The sequence below is a fragment of the Liolophura sinensis genome, chromosome 6, assembly GCF_032854445.1.
Source record: "Liolophura sinensis isolate JHLJ2023 chromosome 6, CUHK_Ljap_v2, whole genome shotgun sequence".
Lineage (NCBI taxonomy): Eukaryota > Metazoa > Mollusca > Polyplacophora > Chitonida > Chitonidae > Liolophura > Liolophura sinensis.
In genome coordinates, this window is record NC_088300.1 from 65,468,742 (window position 1) to 65,490,923 (window position 22,182).

A 22,182-nucleotide genomic window follows, 5' to 3' on the forward strand; every position below is an offset into this window, starting at 1 on the left:
AATCACACTGCAATCCAAGTGCGACTGATAATCCTCATGGTGAATAAAATCACACTGCAGTCCAAGTGCAACTGATAATCCTCATGGTGAATAAAATCACACTGCAATCCAAGTGCAACTGATAATCCTCATGGTGAATAAAATCACACGGCAATCCAAGTGCAACTGATAATCCTCATGGTGAATAAAATCACACTGCAATCCAAGTGCAACTGATAATCCTCATGGTGAATAAAATCACACGGCAATCCAAGTGCAACTGATAATCCTCATGGTGAATAAAATCACACTGCAATCCAAGTGCAACTGATAATCCTCATGGTGAATAAAATCACACTGCAATCCAAGTGCAACTGATAATCCTCATGGTGAATAAAATCACACTGCAATCCAAGTGCAACTGATAATCCTCATGGTGAATAAAATCACACTGCAATCCAAGTGCAACTGATAATCCTCATGGTGAATAAAATCACACTGCAATCCAAGTGCAACTGATAATCCTCATGGTGAATAAAATCACACGGCAATCCAAGTGCAACTGAGATACATACTTTGATTATCGACAACTTTTAACCTAGCATTGTACACGAATTCTAAACGGATTTGATTCATTCGGCAAGTCAATTCCGTGTGGCTTTTGGTCGTCATTGAAAACTGTTGATCGCGTCTCTTGCATGAAGGCGTCCTACTCTCTCACTTTATGGACTTTCTTAATTCTTTGGTTGTTTGTGGTCAACTTTGTTTTGAAAAGTGGTCTTGCCATTACTTCACGCGAAACTTCCATTTTGGTTGACGACTGGTATATGAATTCTGTTTTAACGCCTAGCTATATATATGTTTTGGTTGACGACTGGTATATGAATCCTGGTTTGACGCCTAGCTATATATATATTTTGGTTGACGACTGGTATATGAATTCTGGTTTGACGCCTAGCTATATATATGTTTTGGTTGACGACTGGTATATGAATTCTGGTTTGACGCCTAGCTATATATATGTTTTGGTTGACGACTAGTGCACGAATTCTGGTTTGACGCCTAGTTATATATATGTTTTGGTTGACGACTGGTATATGAATTCTGGTTTGACGCCTAGCTATATATATGTTTTGGTTGACGACTAGTGCACGAACTCTGGTTTGACGCCTAGTTATATATATGTTTTGGTTGACGACTTGTATATGAATTCTGGTTTGACGCCTAGTTATATATATATGTTTTGGTTGACGACTGGTACACGAATTCTGGTTTGACACTTTGACATATTTGGTATATTTCTTGATGTCATTATTGCATTGTGTATGAAAAAAAAATGAAACTGAATTCGTGTTTGAACATCAAAATGCCCTCTAAACAGGACATGTATACAGAACCTTGGGTAGCTTCAAACGTTTGATCTGTTTCATTTTGCACACCTTTTATTGATGATAGTTTACTTTAAATTTATTTCATATACCCAGTAATCAAGACTTTTTACTCTTTTGTGGTAGAGTTAGTTGGATGCATCTATTTCGAACTTCACCTACACATGCAGTGGCGTTGAATTCATATTTTTTATTACAATTTTGAAAAACTATCCTGGAAAGTAATTTTACTTTTAGGTTAAAATTGTTTAAACTTAAAAATTGATTATCTCTTACATTTGTAACCAAGTCGTAAAACTACCCAACACTATGAAAATGCATTATGAATATAAAACGTGTATTGAAAAAAACTTTAAAAAATCAAAGAGTTGTATCCTGAAGCAATTTCGTGGTCGTATCATACCGTGCATCGCGTATTACAGTAGAACATTCTGCTATTTTCAACGTATCAAAAATTTAAACTACATGTCGCGTGTTCATATTTTTTATCAAACTATTGGGCATGACAAAATAGGTGGTGGATAGCGAACCTGGCCAATGAGCTTTCAGTTCTTTCGTACACTAACAAAACTACACTACACGTATTTTAACAACGTACACAGTAACAGTACCGAAATTTTAAAGCGTGTGACAATCTCTAATTGTGGGAATTTCATCTAATTAGTGCTCCAGTACTCATTAGTGGGTAACTTTGAAGGACTAAATTAGGAGAACCAGATCGCTGCAAAAACACATTGTGCCTTCCCTAAGGTTACAGCGTTTTTGTAACAACTAAGGTTTTTATTCTCTAAGTCTTTTTATGTGTGAAAATACTCCGAAAAGTGTGTCGTATTACAGGAAGAAGAAAAAAGTACAAAAATTTGGAGTTTCATTCTGAGGCAAGTCTGAATTGGGCACAATAATACAAGTTCCATTCTTCATTAATACAATTTACTAAATACTAACCATATTACCTCCCCTTATCTAGCATCTTGTTTTGACAGATGCGCTCTTGTCAGAATAAGGGCACGTCGGCATTCGTTGCCATTTAAGTTGTAAGCTTTAATACTAAACGTTTTAACAGAGAAATTGTCAGTGTGTTGGACATTTCTATACATGTGCATGTGTGAATGATCTCTTAAAACTTACTGTGGACTGGCTAAGAATATAAACCACGGGAATGTTTTATACATTACAGTCCAACCATGCCCCCAGCACCACGTTTAAAGTGTAAAATTTATAAGTTCAAGACTCTTCATTAAAAGACTTCGTTTTATAAGAATGACAGTTCAGGATTTGTGCATTTTTATTCATAACTTTTTCTAATTCACCTTGACCTGAGTATCTCCCAGTGACTGTATAAGCATCACTCATGGTGGTGAAACGTTGCCACGATTTGTAACAGTAGGAACTCGTTACTAAAAAGAGGATTGTATACGTTGTTTCCATGTCATTGTTTTTTAATTTATCCTCATTTAATGTATCCTTATTTAATGCATCCTCGTGCAACACAGCATTAATTATAATCTCTATAATTGTAGTCTATTTAACCTGCTCTGGTCTATATAACAATCCGTTCGAATTACGAAATTGTATACTTAGTTCTTTGGTGGTATGTGTTGAACGTTATTTTGTACACTGGTCTTGCGATTATTGACCAGGAACGTTTGTTTTGGTTGGTGGCTGGTATACGAAAGTGGGAAAACGCATAGATTTACGTCGAACCATTGACAACGGGTACATACCTATCTAAACGGTCGACAGCATTATCTCCCCTTGTCCATGGCCGGAGATCTGTGGCAGGCAGTATAATAGTGATCATAAGTATGCTGTTCTCCGAAAAGCTTAAGCTATCTTTAATGGGTAAGAGTAATGATTAGAATAGCCAAAACATCCACTGGATCGTCTACGTTGATCAGATTCAACACAAAACATGTATCTGATTGTATTAACAGATGTGCTTTAAAAAAATCGACCCTGTTTCCTCCCACCATTATGCTGATCGCCGTCCTATAAGTAAATATTCTATAATACTGCGTGAAATACCATCAAATAAATAAATAAATGAAAATGAATAGCAAGAGGTGGCGATAATTTGATTATCGATGTCTCGTTACTGGCAAATACTTAATCACATAGGTTGGGATAAGATAACCCTCGTCGTAAGTGAAAGATAAAATGGTTGTGGCGCCTAAATAAAAAGGGTTGAGGAGAAAAACCATAGCAGCGAAAACAGTGTAATACTGGGCCAATGGTAGCACGTAACTCCTGAAATCTGGGCCAATGGTAGCACGTAACTCCTGAAATCTGGGCCAATGGTAGCACGTAACTCCTGAAATTTGGGCCAATGGTAGCACGTAACTCCTGAAATCTGGCCCCATATGCGTTAACCTCAGGGTTTTAGTCCAACTGTAGTATGTATGTATGCTTGGGGCTTAGCGTCGAGTAATTTGGTGTACATATATTGTGTCTGAATAAATGCCGCCGCTGAAGTATCATACCGAGGACACCAGACACGGCACCCCAAGGAGTCACATTATACTGACACCGGACCAACCAGTCCTGTTTCCTTGCTCTAACCCTTCAGTGCTGAGTGCCAAGGGAAGCAGCAACAAGTAACAAGACAACAACAGACCTATGTGTCACCCGATCCAGGTTTGATCTCGGGCGTCCCTACTTCAAGGCCGACGGTCTAACCATTAGGCCATCGAAACGGAACATCCAAGTGTAGTGTTCACAAGTATTATTTTAGTTAGTAAGCGTCACAAACAAATACATCGTATTCCTTTCCTTGACTTGAAGTCCAGATTTCTTCATCCATATGAAAGATTACGTACCTTGTGATTAGTCATGACTGATTCCACCCCAGTGTGCTTATAGTAAAGTCTTTGACATCAAATACCCATTCTTCTAAAGAATGTAAGCAAACTAAGCAAATCACGTGGGAGTAATCGAAATTATCGAAGATAACAAGACTTGAAAAGAGGCTTCTTTGTTAGGAGGAATGGTATTAGACGCCTAATCATAAGACATATGTGGACCCCTCCTCCGTTTACGTAAACAAACAAAACAGTTTGATGTTCACTGATATAAGGATTTAAATTCTGAGGGTTGGTAGAAGCAGAAGACCTCGATGAAAGCCTATTCCCTGATAAAACCAACAACAGCAGGAATATCGTAGATCGTGTGGGAGCATCGTTGTGATACATTTAAGCCTTTATCACATGATATAATTAAATATAAAAATCTACAGCATAGAGAGTAAAACCAGAGCAGCGAAGACAAGGCTATTATCACATTAACAATGTCCTTTCATAAACGATGAGCCGTCACTGCAAATCTATTAAGATCTTTACCTACATAATTAACGAGGTGCTCTGGGTTATCTCCCTTTCCCCAAGGCAATCATCCGTGCCCTGTGTTGTGTTCTTACTTAATTCAAGCTACGAGTACTCAAGAGCATGAATATTACTTTACCATTTGCATATGCAAATGCTCAGCTTTGAGATGTTTGCCTTCCCTACCAAAATGTTGAGCTCTTAAAGCTAATTATTTCATGTAGGATCCAAAGATTTTACATCAAAATGTTGTGACGACAGTTATTCGTGAAATTACCTTTTAGAACTTGAATCGCTGAAACATCGTAATGCCTTGGTGCAAATCATTCTGTTGAATGGAGTCGCCATCCAAACATATCTATGTGTGTCTGCATGTGAGGATAATCAAAATTGGTCTCTAATTACGCTTAACATGGGACCAAAGCCTGTATATGTATCATGTTGAGTGGGGCTTTGGATATACGCAATTAAAGTGCAGTTAAACCTGAATTTAATCATAAATCTTTTGCGCGCTGAGTGGGTCTGCTGTGAGGCTTTGAAACAAAGATATCTTACCTATGTATATTTCAGCGGTAAACAAGTTTATGTACATTTCAGCGGTTTGGGTACACTTACTGATATATCCTTAAATAACTGACGTAAGTAGTATATACTCCTGTGTGTTTCGAGCCCTTATAGTCTGCTCTAACTCGCGTCTGGTGAAGGACTTCCAAAGACGTTTTCTGAAAGAGTAGGTTTGTTGGCGATACAATAGAGCAGTAGTTAATTGCATAATCCGTTTCGATATCTCAGCAGACTTGATAATACCCGCAGTTGTCGGCATCACTGGTTTTCTGGCAGCGATTTTTCTCTTCAGGTGTTAAGGTCAAATCTCTTATGTACAGAAGGAGTTAGATCAAGGCGGTTAGTAAGTGAGTGTGACTGGTAAGTTGGGGTGTACACGCTCGGGGGAGCTGAACCCCTAAGAGTGTCCCCTCAGAGAAGGATTAACTACCTACTTGATACACCACACCTGCGTCTTTTGTGCCCACCTTTGTAAAGCGGGTCTGATAATAGACATCAGGGCCAGGACACTTACCCACCATTATGACCCAACAATGCAAACGTTCACCTTGTAGTTAATTTTCCACACTTTAGGTGTCATTACGCTGGATTACCTCGTCCTGGGTGGATGGTCTTATAAACTGGCCTAAGGGTAGTCGCTGCTCCCCCCGCCCGGTCATGTTTTGTGCATGGTAGCATTCACAGGTACCGTGTTTGCTCGGCTTTACACGGCTGGGTGTGGGGTGTTTGTACGGTTAAAGTACTCTGTCAATGATTTCTGTTAGGTAAAGTAAAGAATGAATGTTAAATAGATTTACATTTTGAAGACCGTGTGTGAAAATATGCGATACATTATACATTGTGATTGGTTAGGAGTCTGTTTAGCCGTCCCATCAAACAACCCTGGGGCAATCGAGAACCATAAAGGACGTTCCAGGTAAATAATCTCAACGTACAACACAAACCACCAAAACCTAAGAAAGTATACAATGTAAGACTTAGGGACGGGGTCATTTCCAGAGAAGTAGTCGACAGTTTTCAGTTATGGCGGAAAGACACATACAAAGATGTTTTCGTCGCATTTATTTAATGAGAATCTCTTATCTTGTTGTTAATCAAACGTCAGTTTCTCAGTTACGCTTTGTTTTCAACTGTTCTTATCTCAAAAACGGTGCTTTTTTTTTCAACATGATGCGTATACATCCCCTAGCACCGGGCGGAGTTAAGTAGAATTGAACACAACTATATATGAAACGTCGTCAGATATTCGGGACATTTATTTTCATTACAAAATTGAACATGGCATATTTTGTATTCATGACTTGTTATATAATAGGCAATTGTTACCGAACCACTGCATATTGAGGAAGGAAGGATGGCTGCATCCATTAACAACATCAGGAAGAGGTTATTTCACATGCAGGTCAAATTAGGGCAGATACAATTCCTACACCCACCAAAAATCGACCACCTCATGCATGATCAACAATTACCATACTCGTTTTCAACGCAGCCATTAAACTACTAATTTCCATAAAAAAAATTAATGTGTAGTTTCAGTTTTAGTCGCCAATGAGAATACGGCATGTACTTTTGCTATTTTTTCAGAAGATAATTAAATATTTATCATTATCAACCCAAAGTCATAATTACTATGTTTACATTCCTTCCTATGATACTCAGAATTGAACCACAGAAGGGCAGGATTTGGAACAAGCTGTTACATGAACTCAAATCTATGATTTCCAAATCATTTTCCCAGTGGAAATTATAGGCTGACACATCTTGTGTCTCTTTCTGTCTCCTTATTTCCATGCACGTGACTCCTTAATGTTTAATTTTGTTCTATATATTAATGTGTTTTGAAATATCTTATAATTTCGTTACACATGGTCAACTTTATAATATAGTAAAAACCAAATTTTCCCTTTTCTGGACTTTTAAATGTTCTCATTTTTTGCAATGATCAACAAGAGTTCAAAATCACAGAAAATTCTACACTGTTCATCGGTTTGGAAGCTTTTTACCTGTTTGTGCTTAGGAGACGTAAATCGGTAAAGTGGACGGGGATGATTTTTAATACCTTTTCTCCCGCCACAAGCACTTTTCTCTCAGAATAGACTGATGTGGTGCCTTTTAAAAATACAGTTATATGAAGTTCACTGACATCATTTCAATCTTCGGAATGTTGGTATGCATGTTGAATATTTTAATTTTTAAGATTTAACGATTTAGCTAAATTACCAAGTTAATGTTAGAACTGTAAATAACTAATCAGCTCAGCTGTGTCGTTAATTCGTGAAATATGACGTGCAAAATATCGCGTGGTTGACAGTCTAGCATTAATTCTGCTTAATCACTCCACACGAGCTCTGCTGCGAATTGCGTGTGTCTTGTTGGAATCCTGATTCGAGACGCTCCATTCGTCTCTTACAGAAGCGTTGACGGACGGGTAATTAGTTAACTTTTGTAGTTGGTAAACCGCTCTATTTGGCCGTGTCTAGTTAAAACTGACCCGAGGCAAAGGCGCTCGACTTCAGATTCGAAGACTACGGTATACGAGGCGCTCATTAAACAAACGGTACACCGGAGTAATTAGAAAATTGTCAAAGGCCGATCGGTTTGATGTTGTTTTGGTTCACGTCTCACCAATGACTTCTAATTGTTAGAGCAATAACACTTCCATCGGCCGTCCCTGCGCTGGGAACGTCGCTAGGCTTGTGGACCCAGCAAGAGACATCCGCCTGGCATCGTCATGCCGCGTGACGTCTTGAGGCAGAATTCCTCGTCTCTTTGTGGTAGTCACGTCTTAAAAATCGTCGCCTCGCTTTCAGGTCATCTTGACAGTCTTAGCTACTGCCTTGAGGTGACGTAGGCGTTGTTGCAACAATAGATTCCAGGTAGTTTGCATTGATAATATGTGGCGTCATGTAAACCAGCCTGCTTGTCAGCCAGCAGTCACCAGTCCAAGGAGGTCTCGTTAAGAAAGATGGTTTATAGATATAAGGATGCCCCTTTGGTTGTCATGCGCATGTTATGACGAACCGACACGTTCTTGACTAGTGGCATAGCTCATGTCAGCAATGTCACGATTTATGTCTCTTAATTTGCCTGCAATTTAACAGTAAATGAACTTTCGGACCCCATAATTATTTAATTAGTTTACAAATTAACACTGAAACCCTCTGTAAAAGAAATTGAAAATGGTTGTAAATATTCTTGAAAAAGGCATTAAATGCCGCCAATGATTCAATCAAATCGTCACTATTAGGTTTAGTAACTTAAACACTATGTTGCATATTAGCAACTGACCGTGATACTGATCAAGTATGACGTTACATCATGTGTATCCTTTACTTCAGTCGCGGTTTTTCTTGGTATTATCCATGACTATGCTCAAACTTGCAAGTTGATGACAAAGTTATAATATTCAAATTTGTGGTAAGTACTGCCGGTTATGATATTCAAATTTATTTTAACCACAGCATTAGATCTGCATTTTAAAAACTGATTACCTTTTATGTGATAGAAGTTTCTATCACATAAATTCAAGAGATCGGGGAATATATTTCACAAAATTTTGGGAAAACATCGGGTTTGAGCGACAAATCTGTTTGAAAAAGGGTGTGTATTTCTTCTGACGGGGCAGAGAAACTGTAGTTCACTGGAAAGCCTATTTATCAGACTTTATAGCTGCATTTTATTTACCTAATACTGCTTCGCCGTTGGGGAGGGGGGGGGGAGTATATGTTGTTCATTTTTAAGCATTTACATGAAGAATTGGTGGGTAAACTGATAATAGCCAAAATTTCACCGGTGACATGTGATCGCGACTGCTCTGGTTTTTACTCTGTTTGGCAAGTTACTGGCCAGCTTTCTCGTGTATGAAGCACCGACATACACGCCACATTGTTAGAAGAGAATTAAGCGTTCTTCCAACCACATCGAGAAACACGTGAGACCCTCGAAGTTCACTTTTTGTCACCAATGCCCCACAAACAATGAGAGCTAGAGAATGTATAAATTACCTGTCCAGGGATAATATTTACAGCTACTATCACGCTCTAATTCTTGTTAAAATTTGCTCTCTTCATGTTTATGTAAAGTTATTTTAATTCTTTTTTATGATTTAATAAATCTGAGAAGGAATGGTCAGTCTAAAAATCCCCAGGCAGATCTTATTCACAGTTTACATATATGTCATCTCATCATCTCTTTGTGTAAGCGTTCCTTTTTATCTAAAAATTGCAATCTTGTGGATGTATGGTCATGACATAGTATACTTAATGTCGATGGATGACACTTCAATTTGTCTCTTCGATTGTATTAAGTCATACATACACCTGGGGTCATTCATTTATGGCATGACACTACTTGTGTATTCGTATACTGAAGTGTCATAAGTGTTTCGCGTACAAGATTCGCGATAAGTGTTCAAAATAAGTGATAATTTCTTGCACGTGTCTCCTCACCTAAACTGTGAGGACAGATAGCAGGTTATTGTTTGTGCTCTCGGAAGTCGTAAATATCAACCCCGGAGACAAATGAGCAAGTTTATAAGCAACAGCGAGCAACATGTGTTTAATACCCCGATGGGCCTTATATGCTTATGTTCACAGGTTTTTAATGACGTGTTTATCGTTTGTTGTCGTTAAGTGATAATTACAAGGCACCGCTATGGCGCTCGGTTCAGCGGAATCAAATCTTTTGTCACACACCACCGTGATATATCGGGACAACACCAACCGTGTAATATATCCGACAAAAATGGAAACTATTTCTCATTGTTAAGCCGAGGTAAACATATTTCATGGAGATGTTACCGTATTCTTTTCGCCATATCAAAGCCCCTTATAACCCACTGGTGAAGCCACACGGTTCACCTGTTTTGGATGCCCCTATACATTGCACTTTATACCACAGAATCGCGAATCAAGCAGTAATGCGATATTCCACGGCTTTCATCTTCCTGTATCACTTCAGAGTGTAAAATAACCCAAATGCTGTGGGCTGCGCTTTCTATAGCTCACAGGTGTTCGATTGACGATTAATACAAATTTACACGTGATTGCATCTGAATGCTGAGGCATCACTGTGGGCAAAGTCTCAGCGCCGGAAGTAAACGTTACCCCTCGTTTGAACCAAGACTCACCAGGACTTGTTGTGTAGTACAACAAAAGACTCACAGAGCGTAGAATCGTTCGTGTCAACCAGTACGCTTAACAGGTGTACACAAAAACATGCGTTAATGGTATTAAGCAAACTGGAATTTACGCAATTGCTAAAGGTTTGCACATATAGAAAGGATACAAGGAGTCCGAAAGGGTGATGGCGAGATTGTACATGTATGAGAAACCCGTTACTTAAGGTTAATAATAATAATAATAATAATGATATTAATGAACAGATGTGTTAATAAATCTTTATTTCAGACTGAACGTTCAAAACCGTATCTATAGTGATGGTACAAAGATTCGTAAGGCTACAATAGTAAACGCTACTTAGATTTGTAACAGCGAAGGTCATTTACGCAGATCATGTGGTATCGTTTGGAGATCAAAAGACTGGCGCAGTAGTGATCTGGTGAAACGGATGATTTAACCAGCATAACGTTTTAGCTTCTGAATGAGCCTGTTCTAACATACTAATCATCATTATGCATAAAGGGGCCTCCGTGGCTCAGTCGGTTAGCACGCTAGCGCAGCGTAATGACCCAGGAGCCTCTCAGCAATGCGGTCGCTGTGAGTTCAAGTCCAGCTCATGCTGTCTTCCTCTCCGGCCGTAAGTGGGAAGGTTTTCAGCAACCTGCGGATGGTCGTGGGTTTCCCCCGGGCTGTGCCCGGTTTCCACCCACCATAATGCTGGCCGCCGTCGTATAAGTGAAATATTCTTGAGTATGGCGTAAAACACCAATCAAATAAATAAATAAATACATTATGCATAAAACTTTTATTGGCTGATAGATCTGGCAAAAAAAACTTGTGAATGTTGATCTTTCTTATATATAATTCATAAATAAGTAGCTCATTTTATTAAAGTGTTGTTATGTCATCACAACCCATTGGCCCACAACATAAGTTAATACACGAAGTAAGAGTAAGTTAAAAATCCTTGACCGTACATAAGGCGTTGAACGTCATTCAAATAAATAAGTACTAAAATTATATGAGATGAAATAAATGAGATGTAGGGTCTATATTGGATAAGGCAAGTTATAAGAAAATTTTAATGCATTTTGTTAAAGTTACATTTTTAGAAATCCAAGTGTAGTTAAAACTGATTCCAAGTTTTCCAATGGAATAGATTATATTCCTCTTATAATTCAATTCTATAAATACCCTCCGAGATTTCAAAAGTGAAATTCTGTCTTCTTTTTATGTACTATTTTAATTAATTTATCTATTTGTTTGATTGGTGTTATACGGCGTACCTGAGAATATTTTACTAATACGACGGTGGCCAGTATTATGGTGGAGGAAAGCGGGACAGAGCCAGACCCATGACCATCCGCAGACCCATGACCATCCGCAGACCCATAACCATCCGCACCTTCCCATGCACGTATGTCCGGAGAGGAAGTCAGCCTGAGCTTCGCTTGTACTCACGGCGACCGCATTGGCGAGAGGCTGCTGGGTCATTACCTCGGCCACGGAGGCCCCTCGATTTTTAATATGAATAAGATGAAAAAGTAATTCTACGTTATAGGTGTTTGTTTTGGTGGGAGTCAGAATACTCATTAATAACATAAGACATTAATTGCTGGAGCTGGGAATTAAGACAGAGTTGTCCTTAATACTTTATATCTGGCTATCTTGTTATAAATGTTTACATTAAGCCGCCTGTGTTGGCCTTTGTGTTTATCGTCTTGTGTGGCTGGTTTCTCCAGTACCCCATATATCACTGGCAGAAGACGTTAAGCATCACCCCTTTTTGTTAAACCACGTTATGTTTCACAGCTCATTACACCTCGAGGACTGGATTATGGCAAAACTTGTTCTTATATTTCCTCGATTGGTTCTTGAAGTCGAGGATTATAATATAATCAAAGATCAGTTCCGCCCATCCATTACCTTTTCCGAGTAAACCACATGGTACAAGTGCCATTTTCAAGTGCGCATGTCTGATGGCGGGATTACATCTACATTGACTGCAGACGCAGACGACACACAAACATCGATCACGTGGTACGAACTCTGAGTGTCTGAACGGCAAGCCGGCTGGAACAGCGTTCTGTGTATTGCCACAGTCACAATGAAAATTACCGATAACGGGTTCTTAATTATACAAAGGTGACATTGTGATAACGTCTGTTAATTGTCAAAGAACATTGATTAAAATGTACTTTATCTAACGTACGCATAGGGAGACTGGAAACCCCTTTTTCTCAAAAGATTTTCCTTGTGTATTTTTTTATTTATTTTGGCTCATGTATTTCCTTTACTGAAAGGAATTTTGCGATATTAAACTTTGACGACAATTTTCCTTGTAGTTTCACAACTTCTTAAAAAGATGACATAAACACGCGTGTCATTTGGTGTCACATCTAAAAATCAGACTATTTATATAGTGATTGTCGAATCAGCCAGAAAACATAATGTCAACCAGAGCAATTAACTCTGCTGACGTTTGTGTTTATTTGCAGATTGACAAGCTAATTACAGTTGGCGTGACTTTGGACCTGTGATATCGTCTGGCTGACAAAAAAAGACGTGCTAAATGCCATAGAAAGGATACTGCTTTGGTGTTGGTCATTACATCTTGCGATGCATCTGCCAATGAGAAATAAATTGACTATCAGACCGGCCACTGGGAGGGAATATGTTTTACATTATACCTGTGAGGCTGGCGCTGTTCAACCCTAGCCCTAACCTTTGTCCGTCGCAAATCGATCAGGCCAACAATTAGGTCCCCTCTTTTAGACTTCAATACAATAATGCACAGAGACAAATCCTTCCAAATGCTCCCCGTCCGGCCTTCCCGCTGGGGTCTTGCTGCTTTTCAATTCATTGGGCCGCTAGCGGACATTTTATAATTGACCGACTCTGTATCCGCGCGCAGCAGATGTCAAATGAACAAAACAGACGACACAATCACTAAAGCGGGAACAGTCAGAAGTGATGACGCGTCCTGCACTCCCAAACTGCCTAATCTGCAGAAAGAAAACCCTTCTTGGACACCAACAGAAATCACTTTAATTGCTGTAAATCAGTTAATGGACGCACTGTGTCTCAATCTACTCTTCCTGTGATCCACAAACCATAGCCTGGATTCTGCCCCTCACTCAGTATAGTTTAGGCATATAACTCATCAATTCGGTCATGATAACTTTCAGATTTGGGCAAAGCGAGCGACTTGTAAAACACAGGGAAACATTTTGGACGTTCATCTTCGGAGTCGCCCTATACTAGTGAAAAATTAGTATAACGCATAGTTTTAAGTGGTTAAAAGTTAAGTCTAGGTAATTTCAATGCCCCGCCCCCTCCAGTCGGACCCCCACCTACACCAACCTGTAAAATCTGACTGCCATCTTACATCCGGGTGTAAACATTCAAAGTATGATAGATACGTATGTTTTATTTCCGACACAGAAATGGCCTATATCACATTCAATGAAAAATATATAATAAAGTATAGTAGGTCTAATGTAATAAGTGAAATAGCAATCAATCGAATAAACAAGACTTATCGAATTGTCATAACAAGACTGGTTGATCATAAACTTTTATCATGTTTCCTTTTTGTTGTGAATAAAAAAGTTATTTGTAAAAATAATAAAGATTACTGAAATATAGCATTTCAAACATTACTTAGTTGGTTTAGTTTGCTCACATGAACGAAAGCATGAATAAGCAAACCTTGTCTATCCTGCATGAACTCATGTATCACGTGATCACGACTTCATCGGTAAAAAAAACCTATTTGGTACACCATGCATCGCTCTGTTTTGGAGGCATTTTGTTTAGTAATCCAGCTGTTCATCCCCAAAATGATGCAACATGTCACAGTGTTTTGTGGATTTTGTGATCTAACTTCCCGACATTGTTTATTAATTGGATCGATTCTAGAGCAGAGTGCCATCGACCTCCATGAAGAGCACTGGAGCCAGGCGGGCCACAGATTGAAGTTCACGCCGAAATATTAGAGACCTATAGTTATAAGTTACAAAATGAAACCTGTGACTTGTAACTTCAAAGTAGAATTAGTTTACCTATGCTAGTTTGAAGTCGCAATTTACAAGTTGAACTTCTAACTTCTAACTAAATGTCTATAATAACGACTAAGACATACGGGAGCTTATAACTTGCAGCACAGAGAGTAAAACCAGAACAATGATGCCAGTATGATACTTGACAAATCCGTCCACTTGTCAGTTTGCTTCATTTAGTGCTCTTTTCTAACCGTCAATGTATATATGCATCATAGTATTGATGTGATGTCATAGCTGCTCTGAGCCAATCATCAGCACACTCTTTAGTCACGTGACTAGAAAATTGGAGATGGAAACAAACCGAATTTAACCCAGGCGAGATAGACCTTGATTTTAGCATGGATAATGAAAACTATAGCTTTTAGGAAAAACTTTTTTCTGAAAGAATGTGCTTAACATTCAGATATGATAGTTTCATTGTCCTGTAGTTTGGAAGAGTTTAGAAGTTGTGAATAGTTGCACTGTGTTCCATGCCATTTACCTTTGATCAGGTGGTGTATACTTCCCGACCGCTGGCAAGTCAGTTGCAGGTTCAATCCCTGTGTTGGACAGGGGATTTCCAAGTATAGGCACTCTCATGGCAGAGTCTTGATAATAAGCGGTCAAAGTTCTAGCTATGGCCATCGTGCGTCTGTATATATGCGCAGTTTTACGCTCGTTTAAGATTTCCATCAACTATACTTCCATCAATATGGCAAGTAAGTCTGCACGCCACACGTTAATTGCTGCGGAGGGTGTCAGAAAGAGTTACACATGTAAGGCACGCCTGTTTCCTCAACCTATGGTTGGTCAGGATTATACTACTGACCATCTACAACTAGTGAGTATCTAGTTCATCTACAAAATATGAGTATGGCTCTACACAACAATCAAACAAATAAATATATAAATAAATTTACCCTGCGCAGTTACATTAATTTATTTGACGTATTTGATTGGTGTTTCATGCCGTACTCAAGAATATTTCATTTATACGACGGCGGCCGACATTATATGATGGGAAGAAATAGCAGAGCATGCGGGAAACCTATATACGCCCATTAGTCGTCTGACCTTCAAAAGGCCTGACAAGGCTCGATTCGAACCCAAATCGATGATATATAAAACAGTTTAAGTCCAAAATATAGTCTGTAGAGCGGGGCTTGTTTTCTAAGCCTACACCTCATTGCGTTCAATTAAACGTGGTTGTATTAGATTGTACATGTATCATGTACATGCTATTTATTTACAGATGTTCCTAGAAGTGAGGGGAGGGGTTTGTAAGAGAACCTAATGCATTCTCTGATGGACTGTTGTGTCAGTTGCATGTTCTTAGAGAGGGACTCCACTCTATTTTAGCAGGAGGGTTTATGTTAATGGAGAACGTGGTATCAAACAGCTTCAGCAGGAGAATTTTGTTGGACAATTTGTTAAAACACCGAAGACGACTCAAATGAGAACTTGAGACAAAATTAATTCGAAAACCAGCTTGTGAGGTTAGGCACCTGGTCATTGTTCGGCGTTGACGGGTCTATGGTAGAGTGCTGAGCTAACAGACCTTTGATATTCCACCAGAACTCTTGAATTTCCATCGAGAGCAGTCCCCGTTTCCTTCCTTGCCCATCGGTATCACTCCACGTCAGACTCAGAAGCTACGACCCGTACCTTGTCCACTTGCTAAACTAAGAACTCCTTTCAAGATAGAGTCGGAAGAGAATTGAAGAGTCCAGCATCGATTGAACTGCCAAATAAAGCTGCAACTGGTAATGTTATGGCTGGTTTGACTGGAAAATTGTCCATTCAGCGAATGATTATCAAACTATATTGTGTTATATGACACCGCCACCCTGCTGATGAAAATAGGGGTATCTTGCTGACAAACATGTCATTTATTACTCGGCTGACAATGGCGGATGGAAAAAGGCCATCTCCGTGTGTTCAACCTGTTCCGAAGACAGGATTTCGATTTGCAGCATCCCTAACTGAAACCTGCAGAGAAAATTAACTCGGATAAAGAATCCAATGTGTTAAGGCTAAATAGCCCAAAAGGAAAATCCATCGCTGCAAATGTTTGTCTCCAGATATTATAAATAAAGTTTGATGCAGCTGTTATTGGCGAGGAAAACTCATTTTTATTAACAAAGGCGGTGGAATTAGCCCCGTTGCTGTTTGCGGTTACAGTGGCACTGGCAGGATGAATATGGCTTGATTTAATGCCTTGACTATAAGCATACACCAATAAATCCTCACGCTTGTCCTTTTATTTCATAATTAATAATTTGTTCAGGTGCTTTTCTCACAAATCGATGATGCCATAAAGAGTGGGCAACATTCCACAAAGTTCACTGTTCGCTGAAATCCAATCTCGATTGTTGTAAATTCGCTCTATTGTACCCGTGCTTTTTCTCGACAATTATTTGTTTCTGTCCATGGAAATTTCAGCAAATTGTGTAAGCTACACTTTGATCAATGTTGGTCTAAAATCACAGCACATATGTGTAACACTTTTGTTTGCAATCACTTTGAATCACAATTAAGTAGACGAATACAGCATACAGGAACCAGAACACAACTGAGGGAAGACACGATTAAAACATGTACAGCAGGATACATTTACATTACTTTGATGTTCAACCAAACCAAAAATGCATCACACACGTCCGTCGCGACAGAGACAGCCCACAATTACAATGCAAGCAGAAACCTATTTGGTTTTGCATGGAATCGTTCAAAGATCAAACGATCTATTTGCAAACTTTCAAAACATTTTATTTACAAGACAGGAAGCACTTAATTGATTTGGAAAGTTTAATATTGAAATATATGTATTTACTGGACTTAAACATATACATGAACTACAAACTTCGAAGTATACATTTATAATATACAAATTATTCGAAGAATCACATCCTTGTACATATACAAAGCTGATGGAATACATACGTGTATCTATACTCTGTTTAATGCATTTTGTTCAAATTACCGTGAGATAAATTTGCCCTGCATGTCTTAATTACCTATTTTAATTCCTATCCTTTTAGGCTTTCAAAACTGTATTTTTGGTGAAAAGTCTTGTTTGACGCTTTGAGTTTTTCGTCACTTGGAAATTATTACACTCGGGCAATGATAACTTAATTTTCTCATTATTCTTATTACATTACCATCTGACTCAAGAACCGAGTCTCTCAAACCACAAGAAATGTTATACATTGTGAATCAAGTGATTTCCATAACTGTTAATCATATTTAATACACGTTACTTGTCATAAATAACTTACTGAATGTACTGAATACCACAGAACTTTTTCATTTAAATCTTTGTCGAATTTAAGCATAACTAAAATTAATGGTTACTTTGTCTTGAGATTTTTTTACAAATAATTCTCAACATGAGTTATCGATTCCATGAACTCTTCCTAAAAAGGGATCAGTGAGAAATGATGAATGTCAATAATTGTCATGCTTGTTGATACGTGTGATCTTTGTCATTCAGCACCAAGCTATTAGCGATAAACTTATTACATACGCAATATGAAAACACCACGCACTGAAATAAGAAAACTCTCAGTGACATTTTCATTTAACACAAAAATCAATACGCTGTAGTGTTTGCTTAAACGAAGAAAACTCTACTGATCAACCTCTAAATAGACTTCTTGGACGGACATGAAGCTTTTGCTGCATGACGAAAGTAACTTATTGCATGAAAATTTGTGTAGGTCTTTTATACAAGTAAAGATGAAGATTCGTAATTGATTATGACTTACCTGTAATAAGTTATGAAGAGCGTATGTAAGTCTCGCTAACTCGCATGCATCACCACTAACTGACTGGTTCACTGCATAGCTGATTGCATGGATTAATATTTGACTTGTTAACTCATTGTCTGGATAAATGATTGATTGATTGCACTTTTAACTGTTTGATTTTTAACTGATTAACTAGCTGTTTAACTGATTGACTGTTTGACTTATTGACTGATTGGATGTAACTGTTTGACTGATTAACTGATTGTTTGGCTGAAGAACTGATCTACTATATCGCTGTTTAACTGATTGACTGCATGTTTGACTTGACTATAGCAGTTTAACTGATTTGCTTGTTAACCGTTTGATTTGCCAACTGATTGACTTGTTAATTGATTGTCCAGCTATATATTTAACTATTTGTTTCCTGTTTAACTCTTTTCTGTTTTCTAGTATTGGTTTGGTTGTTTAACTGATCGACTGGTTGAAGGGCTGCTTTATTTATGTCGGACATGCAAAACAAACGTCATTATCTATAGATCTACCTGCTAATTAAAAAGTCTGATTATATGTACAGCCTATATACAGCCGGTCGATTTTAAAAGCATGTGTAACCCGAGATATATGCTTATACCAACATACGTTAAATTTCGGAAGTAGTCATAACAAAACACATCTGTTGACTGTTGCAAGATATATTAAAAATCAAACCAGATCATCATCAGGTCATACGGATGCATTTCCAGTACTGAGAATATTTGTCTGGGAAGTTGATATATCTGCCTTTCCTGTATCATTGAAAACTGTTGACTGCGTTTCTCTGACATGCTACCATTTTATTTATTTATTTATTGATTTATTTATTTATCTATCTATTTGATTGGTGTTTTACGCCGTACTCAAGAATATTTCACTTATACGACGGATGCCAGCATTATGGTGGGAGGAAAGTGGACCGAGCCCGGGGGAAACCCACGACCATCCGCAGGTTGTTGGAAGACCTTTCCACTTACGACCGGAGAGGAAGCCAGCATGAGCTGGACGAACTCACATTGGTGAGAGACTTCTGGGTCATTACGCTGCGCTAGCGCGCTACTCATGGAGGACCCCAGCTTCATTTAATATTTCTTTATTATTTCTTACATATTCCCTTGAATATTTGGAACAGGCTGTTTTGAAATGGGCCTTTAGCGACTCAAACGCGTCTATACGATGGTTTACGAGTGGTACATGTATATCGGATTTGACGCTTATGTAGATGTATATACTATATATAGCTTATTAACGTCATTTTTTTTCAGGAAAACATGGAATTGGGTTGAGTTGAGTGCAATTATACCGTATTAACCGATAAGTTAACGCTTATCGATAAGTTTTTTATACGCTTTCGTTATACGAAGGTTCAATGCTAAATAATATAATATAGGAGCTGTATTTAAATTTTAAAATATGCGGGTGTGTAGTTTAAGAGAGAAAAAACGCTCTTGTCAAGTTCGGCTCAGTGGTCATCGCATAAAACCCTTGTTCAAAATATTGCTTTGAAGAAAACATTTCCTCATAAATGGTGGTTGAATCGATACGGGGTGAAAATTCTCATTTTCATAATGACGGGCTAAAGCAGATGGTTAGAGTTACCTCCCATATTATAAATTTCTTTCTACCCTTGATCGGTCATAAACTGCAGACAAACTGTATTCTTGCAAAATCGTTGAAATATATTTGGTGCAACGTTTATAATAAATTATTAAATGATAGCTTTTTGTCAGAGATAATACAGAGGCAGCTTTGTTTTAGCAAAGTATACAAACATATAAAAAAAAACACAAGCTTTTCTGTGTCCCGAGGTTGAAACTGTTAAACTGAGCAAATATACACACAAAAATACACCATCATCTAAAAGTAATGCATGTAACATAGGATTTTTCCTTTCAATCGTATGTGTTATTTCTTAGGTTTACTGTCACAAAGATTACATGGTTTTTAAGTCATCATATACACACAATTAGTAGATTCATGTATATTTTTTACATCACGTGATTACTATTTTTTGGAATATGATGAGCAATATTGCCTGAGTCACAAGCCTTGAACTGGTTATGAGTATATCAGATTCTCCTTTATTATGTATTATGTATTATATACTGACTACTGGCAGTTACTAATACTACATTACTAGCTTGAATTAGCTACCGTTCTAGTAAAAGAAGCTCCATTATCTGCGCATGTTTCATCCCTTATAGCCACACCGTATAAATGCGTATCATTCAGAGTTTCCCACTCTCAATAGCTCATCCGTTGTGAACATCATTAAACCCACAGAACTAATCCACTCGCTCTTACCTGATCACTGCCACCGTTTAATCCCCATGATTAAGTTTTCTTTAAGACCTTAAGTGTTTCTTGCTTTTGTAAAGTATTTAATTCTTTGGTCTTTGTTTCTGTCAACAAAAAAGCTGTAGCAATTAACGCCGTTTCCTTGGCCATTGAGAGGAAAGCTCGCTGCGACTTGGCAGGGGACGGTTTGTTTTTCTATCATGACATATTAAGACTGCTCTAGCCTTCACCGTGGGGCTGGGTTACCAGCGATCAGGGGACTTGTGTCATGTTTTTACACGGTTACAAAGACCCAGCAGGGCCAGATCGGGCTGGGTGCAGAAATTAACACCTGCAAGAACGAGAATATTAACAGAGGTGTGTTTTAACCCGGCCTCTCCAAACAAGGATTTATAATGGGAAATCCGACCATTGTAAAATATACTTTAAGCTAACTGGCTTATTCATCCACGTGACACACTCACTACTCTCAGGTGTTGAGGAAAAACGGATTTACAATCAAGGAGCGGGTTTAGCCTAAGTCTCTTGAACAGGAACAAGCTTCGAGTGTACTTGTTTTTTTAACGGTCCTTGTCAGGCTGAATAGTTAAGGAACCTATAGTTTATAGTAAAACCATGCATATACTTATCTATTTCCAGTATTTTATGTGAATAATACAAATTAATCATATGATCCGTCTTACCAATGTGGATTATGTTCATCTCGGAACGAATTCGGATGATTTGTCAAATGTCAAGTGTAAAATTTTTATGTCGAATAACTGTACGAAACACCCATATGTACAGAGCACGATGCCTTGTTCTATGCCATATACTCCGCATAAAAAGATAAATCCGGTTTTTGGAATATACCCCACGTGCACAGGCGTGCGGCATAGTGGCACACGTCCCAAACCGACTGTACAACCTACTGTTCATATATTTACAAATTCACTTCTCGTTATTCCTTTCTTGTTATACTCACCTACTGTGTTTACTTTATTTTCTCGTAACACGAAGGTCTTTAGAAAGACACTTCTCAACACCACCCTTCGTTTAAAAGTATAAGAATAACTGGTATGAACAGATAAGAGTAAGCTTTTCCCATGATTTCCTGAATATTGTCGGTATGTAGACAGCTTGCCTATAAATGGTCTGAGACTTGACAGTGTCTAAAGTGTCCTCTTGGTATCATGAGGGTAATGACAGAACTGAGTCATGGTCATTAAAGTGAACAAAGCAATTGGCGCAATGTGAAAAAAGTGATATTTTCTACTATTTACAATGGCTGACTAAGAATCTATAATTCTGCTAAAAAAACTGTTCATACTGTTCTTCCATATGCTATTGCTTCACCCACACTATTATTTACAGTTACACGACAAATTTCGTTGAGTGTGCATTCCTTGACAAGGGTTTCAAATTTTCAAAAATGTATATGTGAACCGCATGTGTGGGAGTGTACACAAAAATCATTAATCCTTCAAAAAATGGATTGATTTCTTATATGCAAATCCTGAAGGACATTCCTGGCACTGGTTCTACAAGTTGTCATTTCCATGCACAACATGTCCGTTTTTTGGTGACCCGGGCTTAGTGCACTGAGATGATTGCTAATTGGCACAGGTCTGAGTCTAAAGCGGCTTGTGTGGTTAATTACCTACTAAACTGAAAGGTTAACACACCTTAGGCTGAAGAGATCCTTTATG